Source organism: Nymphaea colorata, chromosome 14, assembly GCF_008831285.2.
Source record: "Nymphaea colorata isolate Beijing-Zhang1983 chromosome 14, ASM883128v2, whole genome shotgun sequence".
In the NCBI taxonomy this organism is placed as follows: domain Eukaryota; kingdom Viridiplantae; phylum Streptophyta; class Magnoliopsida; order Nymphaeales; family Nymphaeaceae; genus Nymphaea; species Nymphaea colorata.
The window spans coordinates 2,318,474-2,324,925 of record NC_045151.1 but is presented as its reverse complement, the minus strand read 5'-3'; positions in this window follow the sequence as shown (position 1 = coordinate 2,324,925).

Below are 6,452 nucleotides of genomic sequence, written 5' to 3'. Positions count from 1 at the left end.
GAGTTAAGAAGTTATTCTTGAGTGCATCGGAAGCATGAGAAGGTGAAGTAATATTCTATTTTATAATTGAATCATTCTTTCTTTTCTTGAATTGTTTTGGTTTCCTTATTTTCTCTCTTCTTTATCTCCTCATTGCCATATGAGGTAGCTTTCAAATATTTACTTTAGAGTTAAGAAGCTATGCTTGAGTGCACCGAGAACATGAGAAGATGATATGATATTTCATTTCATGATTGAATGATGTTATCTCTTTCCTCGAATACGAAGTCTAAGATCTTGACCATTAGATTGAATAATCATATTTCCAACGTAAGAAACTAGAATGGAAGAACCATTGCCTACGATTATACCTTTGCCTCCTTGGTAGACTTGTTTTTTAGTCATCTGGGAGTCATCAATGGCGACATGATTTGTTGCTCCAGTGTCGGGATACCATGCTTCGTTTTTTGCTTCTTCAATCGTCATGGCAGAAAATGCTTTACGAATATCCCAACCATTCCTTGCGGTGTGTCCTTTTCTTCCACAATATTAACATCCAACACTTGGTTTTGTTTTGTCTTGTGCACCATTATTATTGGAATCAGCGTTAGGAGGATAAAATTGGATTGAACTTCTTTGGTTTTGGAAGCGATCAACATTCGGAGGATGGACTGATCCATCCTTGGTTTTGGAAACGACTTCCTCTTCTTCCACAATAAGTGCTTACCCCTCATCCCCTGTAGGTCATAAAGGTGACATGTGTATTTTCAGATGTAGAGTATACGAACATTTTTTACTTGAGAATCTAAATTCTCTTTTCTTGGTTGAGCAGCAAATTGTGTAAACCATTGAAAGTAAGATTGTCAATGGTGGCACTAGTGGTTACAGGCGTGACTATTCTCTCATATTCTTTTGAAAGCCCATTCAACGTGATTTGGATTAGATCTGGTGTCGATACTAGATGACCAGCAGCGGCAAGAGTATTGACGAGAGATTTCACATGATCCAAGTAGAAAACCATGTCACCACCGTCCTTTTTGATAAAATTCACCTCTGTCTTTAGCATCATGATATGAAGAGGAGTGTGTGTACCATAAGATCTTTCCAATTCGACCCAAGCTTCGTGAGCAGTTTCAACATGAAGAATTTGTCCAAGCACATGCTCGAAAACCGTTGCCATTATCCAGCTCAAAGCTAGCTGATCGGAACGATGCCAAGATTCATAAGCTGGATTTTCTTCGATTGGATTCGCTGCTTCAATGTATTGTGATGGCGCAGGCAGAGATCCATCGACGTATTTCATGAGTCCTTGGAAGCACACTAAAGTTTGAATTTGACCTCGCCAAAAAAGATAGTTGTCTTTGTTCAACTTGATAGACAACTTGATAGACACTAAGCTGAAGGTAGTTGGTGATGATAGAAAGAGAAGGTGATACACAGCAAGGCTCAAATTGTTGTTCTCGAACTCCTCTATTTCAGATAGATGAAATTGGATCGTAGGTGAGTTTCCACTGCTCTATACAAGATCATCCAAAAATCTTGCAAATTGGTCAAAAAAAACTAAACGTGTCTGGATGTCGTTGGAAAAAAGGAATGCCGACGAAGAAACAGGATGTCACCTGCGAAACAGGGTGCAGAATAAGGAGGGACGCGCGTGGCTGTAGCAAAAGAGGGATGTGTGGCTGTGAAGAGGATGAACGCGAGACTAAGAAGAAGAGAAGACTTGATCTGCGGGCTCTTGCTGAAGCTCCTCGTCAAGCTCTACAGGTTTCTTGTGCGAGGAACAGGAAGCAGCTTCAATTCTGCTAGTCACGTCCGGATCAGGAGGTTGCTCCTTGCTGTCGTTCAAGAAGGGAGACCACGGGTGGATCAGAAGGTCCCTCCTCGACAGATTTGGGGGTTTTAGAGGGATACCAATTTACCAAAAACTCTAGAAAATCAGAGTTTTATATCAGCAACGAAGAAAAGAGGATGCGATGGCAATCCTCTGCTGTCCGTAGCAGAACCTCCAGAACAGTAAGCAGACCATCAAAACTCAAGCGCTCACTCGAGCGACCTTCAAAAATTCTGAAAATGAGCAAGAATGATCTCCAGACGCCTAGAAATCGGATGCTCTCCTGCTCGACGGCTCCTTAGGCCAGATTGGATAACGTCGATGAATTGAAGAACTTCTTGACAGTCTATTTCTGTGGCAATTCCTCTGTTCACAGACCAGAGGACCTCAGAACAATAAACGGGTAAAGAGAAGAAAGAAAACCAACGATTATTTCTCAGTCTCTCTTAGAGAAATGGCTCTATACCATATTAGGATTATACCAGAATGGAGGAACACATTTAGCATGTGGGGTGAGTATCTATTTATATTGACGTGTGTGACTATGCGTTATAGTTTACAGTGTGTATAGTGTGTATACAGAAACGTTATGGCAGTGAAGATACAGTTGCTATATACAAGAAAATAAAAACTATAAATCAAAGATCTTCAGGTAACAGCAGAGAAAGGATTCCTGTGATTGCTCCTTGTGCAGTCTGGCTGTTGGATTGCAGCAGGCGTTTCATTTTCAACGGTTGGAGGATAATTCTTAACATAATTATCCTTAACACTATGTTGCTTTAAAACCATAATATTTCCAAGATGAGTTTCAAGAACAAAAAAAAAAAAACTAAAGAAATGGTGCGCAACTCTGCAACTGCATTCATTTTACCAATGAAGCCGAAAAGAGAGAACGAGAAAAAACAAAAGAGGAACAAACCAAAGGTAGAGAAGAAAAGGAGAAGAGATGAGAGAAGGCAGTTCTTCCAAGGCCACAAATATCCAACGTTTAACCAGTCACCAGATCCCCTGCAGCTGTATCCAAGGGCAAAATATCCCTTTGGTTCTAATGTGTAATTTAACCTCTACCCCATGCCTTACTGTCTTGTAATGCTAATCTATGTGCAACAGATGAGATTCGGTGGAGCTGATCGGGTGACTCCATCTCGACGGCAACCCTCTCATCCCGCTTAAGCTCCCCCGCAGTCTCCTCTTCCAACCTCTGTTATCGAACGGATACTTCTTCGCCAGCCAGATCCTACATTCCAGAGCTTTCCATTTTGTTGTGTCCCCTCCTCATCCTGCTGCGTCAAAAACTTGACATCTGCTACTGTCCTGCAACATAGGATTGATAAAAGTGATGACATGTGAGCAACACTAGGCCTTCCACCTTCCTCATCCTCTGCCTCACAAATAAGGCCAGTTGCTGCCCAAATTACCATTAGCGTGGTTTCTTCTTCTTCACAACATTCCTTGGCCTGAAAAGCATATTTTCGGTATTTCAAAGAGGGAGCGTGGGACTGAGCGGTTGCAAGGAGGTGAGAAAAGCTACCGGCGGACAGCGGATCTCCTCCTCTTCCAGACTCTTACATGCAAATGTACGGTTTTACGTTCTAAAGAAAATTTGAGGAAGATTTGGAGTAAACAAACCTGTTGCAGCTAATGGTAATTTTCTGTTTTCTCCCTTTGCTTGCTGGTCTGTTGGTGAAGTCGTTCAACTCACTGGCCCCAGCTGTTTTTGCATTAGGGGATCGTATTCACTTAAAAGAAGCAGTTCCTTTCCAAATGCAAAAAGATGACATTTAGACTGTTTGCAAGCCTTGCATTCATCTGGGAATAGAAAGCAGATCGAAAGGGCATTAGGAAGGCTCTGGCTCTGAAATTTAAGATTTGACTATTATGTATATATTGTTTCCCTTTTTGCATGTAATTATGATATAAAGCTAGCCTTCTTTCTAATGTAGCAGTGCATTTTAGAAGATAACCCTATACTACCAGTTACAGGTTTGGGGATGCAAACAATAATATTCAGGGGGGACATAATGTTTTCACCAAACATGAAAGTAAAACTCAGCTATATCAAAATTTTTGAAAATATAATTCGCAAGTCACCTTTATTAAAAAAAAAAAAAAAAAAAAAAAAAAAATCTGACTGCCCCCTCCCCTGATCACGCCATCCCCATCCTCTAAAATGGGTTCAACATTTGGGTAGCCAGTCGTTGAGATGAGGCGTTGCCCGTGAAGTCCCAAAAAATCGTAGCACTCATGGTGCGTTGATGATGATGTTAGCTAACAGCTCGTACTTAGCTGTATGAAATGTCAAATCTCATGATGAATATGGGCTTTCCAAAAAAAAAAAAAAATTGTTCGTTGTAATTAAGAAAATTGGCAAATAAAGATAGAAGATGGAATTACCTTTATCGCTGAGGATTTGAATCCACCAAATCAGGAATCCACATCCTCAGTATGAAAGGCAATAGCGAATTGTGACGAAGAATATAAGAAGGATGAACATAGAGAAGGACGCCAAGTGAGTGGAGGTCTTCACATGGACCGAGCCACTAGAAAATTTTTGGGTTGAGTATCACCGGCAGTGGTGGTGGTAGCGTCGGTAGGGTACGCAACCTCCGGCAGAAGCTGTGGACCTTCATAGCAGCAATTTTTCCCTTAACTTTCAGTCTCTCTCTTGAATAACAAAATCTAGAAAACTTAAAACCCTGTGAATGCCCCAACATCTTTTTGCTTAAACCCATTGACCATCTTTTTTTTCTACAGTCCAGTACCTTTTTCAAATTTTATAATAATAATAAAAAAAAAAAGAAAAGATATGCCGCCTCTGAGCACGCCTCACCCAACACACGGTGCGCTTCAGAGTGGGTGCGCCTCACCCCTTTGCATGGGGGTGTTTTGTTGTAAAAATCCTTGACTTTTCTATTTGTGAAAAGTACTCCTTTTACAACACTGTTTTCACCCACTGTTGGACAGATTTCTGAGCCTCGAGGTATGGCTCTTTATGCCATCCTGCCTGACACAAGAGCTGGCCCACATCTTAATGAGCCTGCGTGAGAGAGAGAGAGACAGAGAGAGAGAGAGAGAGAGCTTGGTACGTACCAGGAGTGCTTTTGTTTTCCTGCTTTCTCCTCCTTCTTCATCTCCGTCTTACAAGAGGTGACTGAAACTTATATATATATATATATATATATAAGTGTGGCTCTGCCACTAGATCGAGTGCTAAGCCTAATAGCTAGGGTACTTGACCCACTTCGAGATTATCTCCAATTGAATTTGACAGAAGCAATAGGATAGGCTTCTTACATGTGTTTGAAGCTTGTTGACTTGCTGTATATCAATTTGAACCTTTAGCTCATATCGTTTAAGATATGAAGATAGGACATACCGACCTGTTTCCATGTTGCTGCTTCTTTTTGAAAGAAACCTTCAAAGTATCTAAACAATGAAAGCCAGAAAAATGATTTTAGAAGCAGAGTTCATGTTTGTTTCAAATTTTATTGGTCAAGTGTTCATACTTCGTATAAATTTCAAGTGGGGGCTTAAGTTTTTGTTTGTTAGAGAAGAAAATTAAATCAATGTGATTTAAGTTTTTTCATGATTCCCATTTGGTGCATGCAGGTTTCATACTTGTGACACCATATACATAAACTTGGTAAGCTTTACAATATAAAATCAATTAAGTTTTTTTGAAAAGGGGAGAAACCCGGTTATCTTTTTCATAACTGGGAATGACTGCCATCCATATTCCACATTGTAAATGCGCTCTCCTTTGGTGATGTTTGTCCATATCTATACCAATATTTTGATTGATGTAACTGTCATTCCACACCCACAGCAGTGAGTTGGACTTAATTGGTTTAACAAGGGAGAAGGTTCAGATCTTTTCAGATTAGACACCTAAATAGACAGCTCCTGTGAATCTGCATGTCCAAGCGTGTATGCGTCTTTATCTAAGGGTACTTTTGATTAAAACCCTAGAGTTGAAAAGGAGATCAAGAGTCCAGTACCTGGGTCTACCTATCCCTTAGCCACATCTAGCACATTGGCCTCAAGAATGCAACCCTCAACTCGAATCAATACTCCACAGAAAAGCAGTTTCCCACACCGACCCCTATAATCCACGAACCGTCTTCTCCTTTTTTCCATTTTTGTCAAGCGTGTTGCTTTTCGATCTCCTCATGCGTGAGGTTGATTATTTATACTAATGCTTCCTTTCTCTCTCACCCTTCCATCAGATTCCCCTCTCTTTCCACCGGCACTATCTCTCTCTACAAATACTGGTGAGGATGGCAACACCATTTTTTATGAGTTGGACACCATTTTTTACTGGCCCATTTTTTACTCTTTCTTTTATAGGGGAGGATGCAACACCATTTTTTACCTTACCAGTCGCACTCATGATAACTATCTCATTTACAAGTTTTGGCTGCCTAAATCAACTTCCAGTTCCCCACCCTTCTCGTGAATTGGAAGTTGATGAGGCAGCCAAAACTTGTGAATGAGATTGTTATCGTGAGACTGGTAAGGTAAAAAATGGTGTTGCCATCCACCCCCATAAAAGAAAAAGTAAAAAATGGTGGCTTAGTCACCAATATTTGTAAACAGAGTGCCGGTGGAGAGAGAGGGGAATCTGATGAAAGGGTGAGAG